At 47.7% G+C, this 12,326-nt stretch overlaps 1 protein-coding gene across 4 annotated transcripts in view; it reads right to left on the bottom strand.

The window, feature by feature from the left end:
- IL1R2 (interleukin 1 receptor type 2) overlaps positions 1 to 2,626 on the bottom strand; it is a 53,751-nt gene extending 51,125 nt beyond the window's left edge. For 2 of the 4 annotated variants that reach the window (XM_020914327.2, XM_020914328.2), the window contains exons 1-2: positions 2,486 to 2,626; positions 1,903 to 2,044 (exon numbers count right to left, since the gene is read on the bottom strand). The gene's annotated coding sequence lies outside the window, so the exon portion shown is untranslated. The remainder of the gene's footprint in view (positions 1 to 1,902; positions 2,045 to 2,485) is intronic. The other 2 variants (XM_070475508.1, XM_070475514.1) reach the window with 1 other exon arrangement.
- Between the last annotated feature and the right edge of the window lie 9,700 nt (positions 2,627 to 12,326).

The following is a 12,326-nucleotide window of genomic DNA, read 5'->3' as shown; positions in this document are numbered from 1 at the left end:
AGGCTCAAGAAAGTTTTAGGGTGCTGCAGACCATGCCTGGCAGGGAATATCCATTCAAGTCAAGGCCAAGCCAGGACTGGGTGGCTGGAACCCACCTGTGATCTGGAATGGACTCAGGTGAGCAGGCATCACCTTCGAGGGGAGTCTGATATCCTGTTTATCAGGAGTGGAGAATGTTCTCTACAATGTGGGCCTTTCATCTCAGCAATGAGAGCCCAGGAGTCATCAATTGTTATCAAGAGGTCACTGTTATCACTCAAAAAATCCATTCTGACACACAAGAGGTCACTGTTTTCCTCCAAAAAATCAATCCTGACATTCTGTTGGTTGTTGATTGCGACAGAGATGGGATTTGGCCTTTTTGCTAGAAGGCCAACTGAACTTTGGCCTGAGCTCTGCTGACCAGAATGCACGCAGGCCAAGAGCACAGGTTTGTCTCAGAACCTCACCCAGACTCCCAAACGCCCATGTGGTTTCAAAGCCAGGGACCTGAGGCACGAGAGGAGGTTGACCTAAGCACAAGGGTTCCTGCCAAAGGCACAAACCTGAATCTAACCCCAGGCAGACACCAGACAGCGAGGAGGAACCTTCCACAGATGCCCTCAGCCACACTCTCCTAAAGGGTAAACCACGTGAGACAAAAAGAAAGACGGAGACCTGGTTCCACAGAAGGAGACACGAGAGGACGACCAGATGCTGTGAATGACTACCCTCTCGGGGGCCACTGGGACAGTGGGAGAATGGGCATGGGGTCTATAACTGGATCAAATATCACACAAAGGCTTTCCAGGTAGCTCAGTGGCACAGAACCCACCTGCAATGCAGGAGACATAAGAGATGCGGGTTCGATCCCTGGGTCAAGATGATCCCCTGGGGAAGGAAACGGCAACCCACCCGAGTTTTCTTGCCTGGATAATCCCAAGGACAGAGGAGCCTGGAAGACTATAGCCCACGGGGTCACAAAGAGCTGGACATGACTGAAGCGACTTAGCACACACACTCGCATCATGTGAAGGACCTGGTTTTGATCACTGTGTAGTGGTTATATAAAAGGATTCCTTGCTTTCAGGAAATGTACCCTAAAGTATTTAAGAATAAAAAGACATGCCTACAACTTACTCGGTATTTGGTACCATAACTTTTTAAATCTTAGAATATATTATATATATATATATTCTTATATTAGCATATAATAGCATCAGCAAATCAATGGACATGAATCTGAGCAAACTCTGGGAGATGGTGAAGGACAGGGAAGCCTGGTATGTTGCAGTCCATGAGGTCACAAAGAGACAAATAAGACAGCGACTAAACAACAAGAATTGTTGTTCACAATTTTGACAAAAATATTATTTCACATCAGTACACATCAAGCTGGCTCATTCTTTTTTACAACTGGTCGTGTTCTCTTAAATAGATGTATCATACTGATTCAGTCCTATTGGAGGCGGACACTTAGGCTGTTTTCTTCTTGGCTTTCACAAGCAATGTTGCAGGAAGAATTCATAAGGGAGACACAGTGATGCTCACTAGAGTGTTGTCAGGTCCATTACCCATAGGAACTACATCTGTATGACCCAAGGACAAGTTACCTGGTTATAAAATAATCTGGTCACCTCTTCCCAGACTTTGTCAGCATTGCATCACACAACATACTCATAAATGGTTCAGGAAAAACTAACACACACATGCGCAAGCAAACACACACACTCATAGGGGAGAAAATGCCAAAGGATGAAATAAACACAATGAAATGATTTGGAGAATCTGGATGAATCATGTGGACATTCTTTTTACTATTCTTGCAACTTTTTTTTGTAAATGTAAATTTATGTCAGATCATTTTTTGAAGTTAAAACTTAACACCTGTAATTCTATCCACACCTGGCTGGTTTTTCTCACCTGCTGGTGGGCCTGGCCCTCCTCCTGCAGTCCCCGATCTGCACGTACCCGGGGCCACCCCGCTGTGGGCAGCCAGGAAGGCCCGTGCCAGGCTCCAGAGACCGCTTGCTTGAGCAAATGGCTTTCAAGGGCTTCCAGGTCTCTGAAATTCCCAGGAACCGAAAGTGAGTCAGGACTCCCACTCATTTTTCTTTCTTTTCGGCTGCTCCATAGCATGTGGTGGAGCACATGGGGCCCCCACCACGGAGTGAACCCGTGACCCCTGCAGTGGAAGCACAGAATCTTAGCCACTGGACTGCCAGGGAATTCCAGGACCCCCACCCTCCTGAAACTTCCTCCTGTCTCCCTGCCATCGGGGCCCTAGAAGTACCCACTAAAGCTATCCCTCAAGCCTTGGGTTGTGCCCCCACCCCCCCACCCCAATCTCATCCCAACTCCAGGAATTGGGAGAAGTTCTGAGTTAGGAGTCCTCTGAGCTGGCCCTGCCCACTCTGTTTTAGGTCTGGCTGTTGGTCAGATCCAAGCTTTTGTTTCCATAAACAAAGACCACTCAGATGAGAACAAGCCAGGGCTCTTTACTCACAGCTGGCTACGGCAGGGGAGTCAGCCCAGGACTGCTCAGGCCCTCAGAGGTGTCTGACTCTTTGCGACCCCGTGGACTGTAGCCCATCACACTCCTCTGTCCATGGGCTTCTCCAGGCAAGGATACTGCAGCAGGTTCAGTCATCACTTATTAATCAAGCCCTGGCCACTTGGGACCAATCGTTACAGGGGTCATAGTTTGGCTGCCGGCTGGCTGCTACAGCAGTACTCTGACTTCTGACAAGGCTGACTTAGAGATAACAGGCTGGCTTCTGGTTGCTGCAGACTGCGGGTCAGTTTTGTTTTTATATTTATATAAAATATTAACTTGTATTTTATATTTATAATACATATTCTGGACATTGTTCATGTATGCATTCAGTCTGTCCATTTCCAAGACCAAAGATGATCTCAAATTCCAAACTTCAACCCATAGCTGGAAGATTTTTAAGGAGCTAGAACGACCAGGTCCCTGAAAGGTGCCCACAGCTGGGTTATCCAGCCAAAGACACTGCAGTGTGAGCCCCAGGAGCTCGGGCTTCTCCTTAGCAGCAGCACCTCTCGGCCTCCGAGAGTGGCTGTTACCCTGGCATCTCTGCTGAGCTCTGGAGCCAAGGCTCCAGCCCTCCCCGAGGTGGCAGGTCCTCCCCTCAAAACGCCCTCACTTCCTTGTGGCTCACTGTTCTCATCACTGTCAGCCCAGCCAGCCCACTCCCTGCCCATCGCGTCGGCCCGGGTCTCAGGAGTCAGGCCCAGGCATGGGCAGGAAGGATGACCACATCCTCACTCACGACAGCACCCTGCACACCCTTCTTTCTCCGGGAAGGGTTTCGGGTGTGCAGAGGTGGGTTCTGTCTTATTCCGGAAAGTTACTGTGTCGTGATGGTCTTGACTGCAGCTTTTAGTCATTCAGAATCTGAAATGCCATCCTTACACTCACCTTCCAAGCGCCTCCCTCCTTTCTTTTTTGTACTTTTCATTGTTTATCTTTTATACCTTTTGGGGTTTTTTTTTTTACTTTTTATTTTAGATTGGCTCAGAGTTGATTAATGTTGTGTTAGTTTCAGGTGCATAGCAAAGTGATTCAGTTAAATATATACTTGTATCTATTCTGTGGGCTTCCCTGGGGGCTCAGTGGTGAAGAATCCATCTGCTAATGCAGGAGACACAAGAGAGGTAGGCTTGATTCTTAGGTCAGGAAGATCCTCTGGAGAAGGAAATGGCAGCTCACTCCAATATTCTTGCCTGGAGAATCCCATGGACAGAGGAGCCTAGAGAGCTACAGTCCATGCTGTTGAAAAAGAGTCAGACAAGACTGAAGCAACTAAACAACAACATGTATTCTTTATCAAATTATTTACCCATTTAGGTTGTTACATAACATTGAGCAGAGTTCCCTGTGCTATACAGTAGGTCCTTGTTGGTTACCCATTTTAAATATAGCAGTCTGTACATGTCCAACTGGATAACTGTCCCTCCCCTCGTAACCATAAGTTCTTTCTCTTTAAGTTTGTGAGTCTGTTTCTGTTTGGTAAATAAGTTCATTTGTATCACTTTTTATTCTGCATATAAAGATATCATATATTTATCTTTCTCTATGTGACTTACTTCATGCAGTGTGATAATCTCCAAGTCCATCCATGTTGCTGCAAATGGCACTATTTCATCCTTTTTTGTGGCTAAATAATATTCCATTGTATACATGTACCACATCTTCATCCATTCCTCTGATGATGGACATTTAGGTTGCTCCCATGTCCTGGCTATTGTAAATAGCACTGCAATGAACACTGGGGTGCATATATCCTCTGGACTATATTTTTCTGTAGATATAAGCCCAGAGGCGGGATTGCAGGGTCATATGATAGCTCTGTTTTTAGTTTTAAAGGAAATTCCATACCAGTCATCTGCATACCACCTCTCCAAACCAACTGGACTTGCAGTGAGTTTGTGGTGCAGACACCCGGCTCCAAGTCCAGACCAGCCTCCAAGATCCAGCATCCAGGACACTTGTCCCATCAATCTTAGATGCAGGAAACTTCACACTTCTCAACTTATCCACACCAAAGGACACCTGGCCCTGAGTTTGTAACCTCCCAACCACAGACGCACATACCTTAGTCAGAGCTGCTGAGAAATTCAATCTCAGTGAGTCCAGGATCAAACAAGAATCCACAGGAAGGACTTCATTGCTAATATCTTCACTCTGCCCCGAGGCCCCATGAAAAGCTTTCTCTCTCTGGATAGACAAGTCCAGGCTCCAGAGCCCTTCATCACTGTCAAGGTCATGCTGCTTCATACTTGGTATTCAAGGACACCTGGGGCCATCCATCTGGAGTGGGTATCCATTCCCTTCTCCAGAGGATCTTCCTGAGCCAGGAATCGAACCAGGGTTTCCTGCATTGCAGGTGAATTCTTTACCAGCTGAGCCACCAGGAAAGCCCACATACACAAACACACAGCCTTAAAAGAAAAAGGTAAAACCATGACTCTCATACAAATATACAAATAAATATGTATTTAAAAGATATGAGGGAGGCATGCAGATTTTATAACAGGATCAAGGGAAAAGTCAAAACAGCACAAATTTGTGTGGAAAAGGCAATGTTGGGATGAATTGTAAATGGAAACAAAATTGCTTTTTTTCCCCCAAGAGGGTAGGGGGAAGTTAGTTAGATCTCTACAGGACAAAAATTAATTTCCAGGTGACTGTAGCTGTGAAATTAAAAGACGCTTGCTCCTTGTAGGAAAAGCTATAACATACCTAGCAGTATATTAGAAAGAATAGACATTACTTTACTGACAAAGGTCTATACAGCCAAAGCTATGGTTTTTCCAGTAGACATGTACAGATGTGAGAGCTGAACCATAAAGAAAGCTGAATGCTGAAGAATTAATGCTTCCAAATTGTGGTGCTGGAGAAGACTCTTGAGAGTCCCTAGGACTGCAAGGAGATCAAACCAGTCAATCCTAAAGGAAATCAACCTCGAATATTCACTGGAAAGACTGATGCCAAAGCTGAAACTCCAGTAATCTGGCCACCTGATGCGAAGAGCCAACTCACTGGAACAGATCCTGATGTTGGGAAAGATTGAGGGCAGGAAAAGAAGGGTGAGACAGAGGATAAGAAGGTTGGATGGCATCACTGACTCGATGGACATGAGTTTGAGCAAACTCCAGGAGTTGGTGAAGGACAGGGAAGCCTGGCATGCTGCAGTCTATGGGGTCGCAGAGTTGGACACATCTGAGCATCTGGGGGACTCTAGGGCACTGATGGGGTTTAGAACTGGTACCCCAGGATGGAAGGATGGATGCGACTGAACAAAAACAAGTTTCCTATTGAAACACAACTTGTTTTATTTCAACCAAATCTCACCAAGCTCCACCCTTGTATACTCATCCCTCCCGCATCTGGATCAACCCAGACGTATCTTCTTAATGGGCTCAGATCTCCTGGAGGAGGAAAGGCTGAGAGACTGAATAGACAGACACCCGCCAGACCATATACACAAATATTGGGTTGGCCAAAAAGCTCATCCAGATTTTCCTGTAACATCTTATGGAAAACCCCAAACAAACTTTCTGGCCAACCCAATGCCACCAGCCTCTGAGCTCCCAAGCCAGGATCTGGAGACTCCCAATCCTGCCAGTGCTCCCCACTGGGCTCTGGCTCCCCTGGCCTTTTCTGGAAACAGGAGTGAGCAGTCTCCTATTTCAGGCACAGCCCTGCCACTCCCCAGCACATGATCCTTGAGGAAATCACAGCTTCCCTGAGTCTCCTCCCTCAAAGAAAACATAGCAATACCTATGTTCCTCATCATCTGACTCACCAAGCTGAGGTGGGGATCAGATGGCATGGAGTCTGTGAATGTTCTTTGAAAATGATTTTTAAAAAATAAACCTCAAAACACACAAATAAATGAAACCGAATTCATACACATGGAAGGCACTCGTTCAGTCGCTAAGTTATGTGCTAAGTCTTGGCAAACCCACAGGATTGCAGCACACCAGGCTCCTCTGTTTACCACTACCTCCTGGGGTTTGCTCAGATTCATATCTGTTGAGTCTGTGATGTTGAGCCCACCCACTGCAGTGCAGCCCTCAGGGAGCCCAGCAGGTGAGAGGAGATAGGTGGGCATCCCCGCGCCTGCTCCCCGCAGGGAGGGGCAGCTCCCACTGCTGCAGGTCTCTGGCTGCTCCAGAGTCCCCATTCCCTGACCCCTGCTCACCCCTTGGACAGCAACCTTCCTGTCCAAGAAACACCTGGGACAGACCTGCTTCCCCAGGGATTCTGGCTGGCCCCAGGGGTCTGGCCAAGCCACCCGGCAGGAAGCAAACCTGCCTCTGCCTCTCAGCTCCAGCTGCTGGCATCGCACTGCCCAGGTGCATGCCCTCCTACAGAGCTGTTCCCAGCAGTGGGGAGCAGCGCGGCCCTTCCTGGTCTGTGTGCTGCATCCTGTCTCCCACCACCCAGCACCAGCCCCCCTGGCTGACATGAGTGACTCCTCCACCCCTCACGAGGTTGGACCTGGGGACTCAGCTGCTTGTGGAGGGCAAGCTGGAAAGGGAGTAGACAGAGTTAGGTGCTCCAAAGACATGAATCAGCTCGTCTTCTAGCATTCATCAGGCTATGTGCTGTGTGCATGGGTGCTCAGCTGTGTCCAACTCTTTGCGACCCAATGGACTGTAGCCTGCCAGGCTCCTCTGTCCATAGGATTCTCCAGGCAAGAGTACTGGAGTGGGTTGCTATGTCCTCCTCCAGGTGACTTTCCCGACCCAGGGATCAAACCCAAGTCTCATGTCTCCTGCATAGGCAGGAGGGTTCTTTACCACTAGCACCACCTGGGAAGCCTGTGCTTTGAGCCCCATTTTAAAGATGGGGAGACTGAGACCCAGAGGGTGTGCAGTGATTTGACTGAGCCCCCATCAGGAAGTGGCCCAGCTTATCAGTTCTCTTGATGTCTCTGGGCCTTCAGGGTCAGGCTGGTCTTCGCTGACCACACATGAAGGGCTGAGATTTGGGACAAAAGTAAAAAACCACAGGGTTTCCTTTAGAGGCTGTGCTATGTTTCGACACAGGGGTTGCCTAACAGCATCATGCTTCCAAAGAAGTGAAGGCCAGAACTTCTCTGCCCGGTTGAGAAAGAGCATGCAGATTACTTGACACAAAACAGAAACACATTGTGAAATTCAAGAGCCAGAGCCCAGGTGGCCACCGTTTGTCCCCAGCTCCAGGGAAGAGGCTGCAAGACAGGTCCTGAAAATGTTGCTTTAGGCCAAGCTATTACATGAGCCTTGGCCCAGAGGCCTCAGATTCCTTAGACTCTGAGGTCAGCTCTGAGGTCATTTCTTAGACTTTGTGCCAGCCCGACACTGACACAAAGGGCCATGGCCAGGATTGGGCTGGGAGCTGGTTTCCAAGGAAACTACCAGCCATTTTTCAGGAAGCTGTGTGTTCCCAGGATGGTGAGCAGACACCGTGACCTTCACCATCATCAGGAGGTGTCCTGTTCTACTATCTGTCCTTGAGCAAGTCACTTTGCCTCCCTGGGTTCTCACCTTCACACATGCAAAAGGCACAGCCAGCAAGTCCTGCCCCCCTGCCATGAAGGTGATAGCATCCCTGGGAGTGTCCAGGTGGCTCCACATTACCTTGATGCATACAAAGCTGGAGATCACAGCATCTAATCTTACAAATTGTGTTTTTTTAACAACAACAAAAAAGGCATCTCCCTTACAACCTCATTAGCTAGAACCAAGATGCTGCTAGTCCTCCTGGGGTTGTGGAGGAAATACAGAGAGTCAATCAGAAGCCTCGAACCCTAGCTCTTGCTCTGCAGGACTCAATAAATAACTTTGGACACAAGTATTTGTGTCTGACTTCTTGCAACCCCATGGGCTGGAGCCATGTAGGAGCATGTAGGCTCCTCTGTCCATGGGATTTCCCAGGCAAGAATACTGGAGTGGGTGGCCATTCCTACTCCAGGGGATCTTCCCGACCCAGGGATTGAACCTGAGGCTCCTGGGTCTCCCGCACTGCAGGTGGAGTTTTTACTGCTGAGCCACTGGGAAGTCTCCAGTTATCAGCAAAACTATTCTTTATAAGCTAAAGTAGATATTGCAAGAAACAATGTTAATGGACTCGCAGAGGCCCAGGACCAATCACATTATTTTTAAGATGGTGGTGTTTGCACCCACCCCTGCCTTCATGAACTGCAGCTCTAAAAGCCTTTGTGGGACCTCCCTGAGGTCAAGTGGTTAAGACTCCACACCTCCAATTCAGGGGGCACAGGTTTGATCCCTAGTCAGGGAACTAAGGTCCCACATGCCATGCATCATATCCAAAAAAATAAAAGCCTTTTTTACATGCAAACTAGGTCCCATCAGTTAGATTCATTTCTTCATGTTTCTGAAGGAATAAGAGTGCTATAGTCATTGCCCTATGGCTATAAGAAAACTAGACAGTGTTTTAAAAGGCAGAGACATCACTTTGCCAACAAAGGTCCATCTAGTCAAAGTCATGGTTTTTCCAGTAGTCATGTATGGATGTGAGAGCTGGACCATAAAGAAGGCTGAGTGCTGAAGAATTAATGCTTTCGAATTATGGGGCTAGAAAAGACTCTTGAGAGTCTCTTGGATAGCAAGGAGATCAAACCAGTCAATCCTAAAGGAAATCAACCCTGAATATTCATTGGAAGGACTGATGCCGAAGCTGAAGCTCATTTGGCCACCTGATGCGAAGAGCCAACTCATTGGAAAAGACCCTGATGCTGGGAAAGGTTGAAGGCAGGAGGAGAAGGGGACGGCAGAAGATGAGATGGTTGGATGGCATCACTGACTTGATGGACATGAGTTTGAGCAAGCTCCAGGAGATAGTGAAGGACAGGGAAGCCTGGCGAGCTGCAGTCCATGGGGTCACAAAGAGCCAGACACAACTGAGCGACTGAACAACGACAACAGCCATCGTCCAGTATTGTTTCTGGCAAGCAAGACCAGAGACACTGAGTTTTTCTAAAAAGCACTCCAGGGACCACTCACAAGTGAGAGCTAGTTGCAGTGGCTACAGGGACAGCTTCCCAATTCCCAGATCAAACTGTGTGACAAGCCATTAACTCAAGGGTTGAAGGGCCGGTCTCCAGATTTCATAGCTGCCTGACAATGGCAGAGGCAGCAGGTGCCCTGGTGGGCCAGTCCTACAGAGATGCTCCGGGAGTCAAAGACGGAGCTGCTCCTAGCGCCTGCCCCGGTCCCTCTACTGTGCACACCCCGCATGTGCCAATGACCGAGCTGACACCACGGCCACGAAGAAAGGAGCCGCTGACCAGGTGGAGAAACATGGAAAGAGACCAACAGGCCTTCTTCTGACTTCACTCCTCACCTTATGCCCCATGCCCATCTCTGCCTGTTGAAATCCAACTCACCCTTCAAAGCTTAGCCAGACCTTACGTCCTCCAGGAACCCTGCCCAGGGGCATCCTGGCAGTGCTCTCTCCTGTGACTCCTCCAGCTTCATTTTGGTTCCTCCCTCTTAGCAGGTGGGACACACATCTGCCTTTGTAGCTATCCACATGCAGTCCCTCTTCTACGATGCTGACCTCCTTGAAAACAGGCACTTTACTTTTTCTTTTTGGTCTCTCCCAACACTTGACCTAATATGTAACACCTGGAATAATCCCAATAAAGACTTTGATTTAATGATACTCATTGAGGAGAGAAGACAGACAAAAACCACTGGAGAGAAGCCCATGGCAGGACATGTAAGGGCTGAACTGAGCACCACCAACCAAGAATGGCAGGCGCCTCCTCCATCCCCAACAGTAAGGGGACTTCTTGACTTGCACATTCCCTTCTCCACCCCCATCCCCACCCACAGCAGAAAGAGGCATATTCACTGAGCAGACTGAACCATGGAGGCACCAGACTCTGGGATCCTTCTTGTTTAGTCGCTCAGTCGTGTCCGACTCTTTGGAACCCCATGGGCTGTAGCCCACAAGGCTCCTCTGTCTATGGGATTTCCCAGACAAGAATACTGGAGTGGGTTGCCATTTCCTTCTCCAGGGGATCTTCCTGACCTGGGGATCAAACCCACAACTCTTCCATTGCACGCAGATTCTAAGCCACTGGGGAAGCCCCTCTGGGATACTAACAGCAGTAACAATTCAGGGCCAAAGACAAGAGAAGTAAATTTTAATCTGATCAAGACAAAATTCTATCTCCAGAATTCCCTTAGCCAAGTCTATACCACCCCCACCACCAGGAGTCAGAGGGTTTGTAAGAAATTCAACACATCTCAAATCCCCAGAGAAAGCATCTCCAGTTTTGAGGATCTTCTGATGGAAAGTCCATCTGGTCACTTAACAAAACCTCAGCCCCTGAGGTCCACACAGACAGGAGGCTCCTGATCGCATCTCACACCTCCTTCTGAAACAGGAATGGTTACTGATGAATCATCAAACATTTCAGGAAAGTGCCGACATGAAAGAGAGGAACCAGGAGAGACCAGCAACCTCACAGGAATAAAAAAGACCAGCCTCCCCAAGCAGGAGAGACTCCTCCAGCTGACGCCTCAGATTCTGTCTCCATCACTGGCTCTCCTGGGTCTCCAACCTTCCATCACTAGCCCACACTGCAGGTTGGGATTTGCCACTTTCCATGGTCACAGGGCTTCCCTGGTGCCTCAGATGGCAAAGAATCTGCTTGCAACGTGGGAGACCTGAATTCAATCCTTGGGTCAGGAAGATCCCCTGGAGAAGGAAATGGCTACCCACTCCAGTGTTCTTGCCTGGAGAACCCCAAGGTCAGAGGAGCCTGGAGGGCGACAGTCTATGCGGTTGCACATGAGCCAATCCCTTACAAAAAATCTTTCTCTGTACATGCACATCCTATTGGTTCTATTTCTTCAGAGTACCCTGACAAACACAATTGCTTAAAACAGAATTATCATATGATCCAGCAATTCCACTCTTAAGTATATGAAAGTGAAAGTGAGAATCTTTTGCTAAGTCATGTCTGATTCTTTGCAACCCCATGGTCTGCAGCCCACTAGGCTCTTCTGTCCATGGAATTTTCCAGGCAAGAACACTAGAATGGGTTACCATTTCCTCCTCCAGGGGATCTTCCCAACCCAGGGACTGAACCCTCATCTCCTGCTCTGGCAGGCAGATTCTTTAGGTATATACCCACGATAAATGAAAACATGTCTACACAAAAACTTGTACAAGTTTTCACAACAGCATTATTGACATGAGCCAGAAAGTGGAAACACCACAAAAGTCCATCAGTAGCTGAATGGATAGATATGATGTGACAAATCCATATAACAAAACATTATTCAACAAAGAGAGGAAGCAAGTACCGACATATGTGATAACGTGGGCGATTCTTAAAAGTATTATGCTAAGTGAAAAGAAGTCAGACACATAAAGGATCACATGCATGATCCTGTTTACATGAAATGTTCAGAATAAGCAAATCTATAGTGACAGAAAGTGGATTTAGTGGAGCATGGGTGATTTGGGGGTGAAGGCTAAAGAGTATGGGATTTCTTATTAGGAAATATTTAACTAAAAGTTTTTCAAATGAGATAATGATAACAGTCGTACAATTTTGCAAATGTACTGTAAAATAGGAAATTAATGTGTCATGGCACTCAGAAAGGTTAGCATCCAGTTATGACATTCCTGCCAAAGATGCATGACCCACATCTAATCATGAGAAAATATCAGATGACTCAAATGGAGGACATTCTACTGGCCTGTACTCTTCAAAAATGTCAAGGTCAAGAGAAACAGTGAGGGGCTGAGGAAGAGTCCCAGGTTGAAGATGAAAGAGAAAAGACAAATA

Source organism: Odocoileus virginianus, chromosome 2 (genome assembly GCF_023699985.2).
Source record: "Odocoileus virginianus isolate 20LAN1187 ecotype Illinois chromosome 2, Ovbor_1.2, whole genome shotgun sequence".
NCBI lineage: Eukaryota > Metazoa > Chordata > Mammalia > Artiodactyla > Cervidae > Odocoileus > Odocoileus virginianus.
The sequence above is the reverse complement of the archived record's forward strand: the minus strand, read 5'-3'. Positions and strand labels throughout refer to the sequence as shown.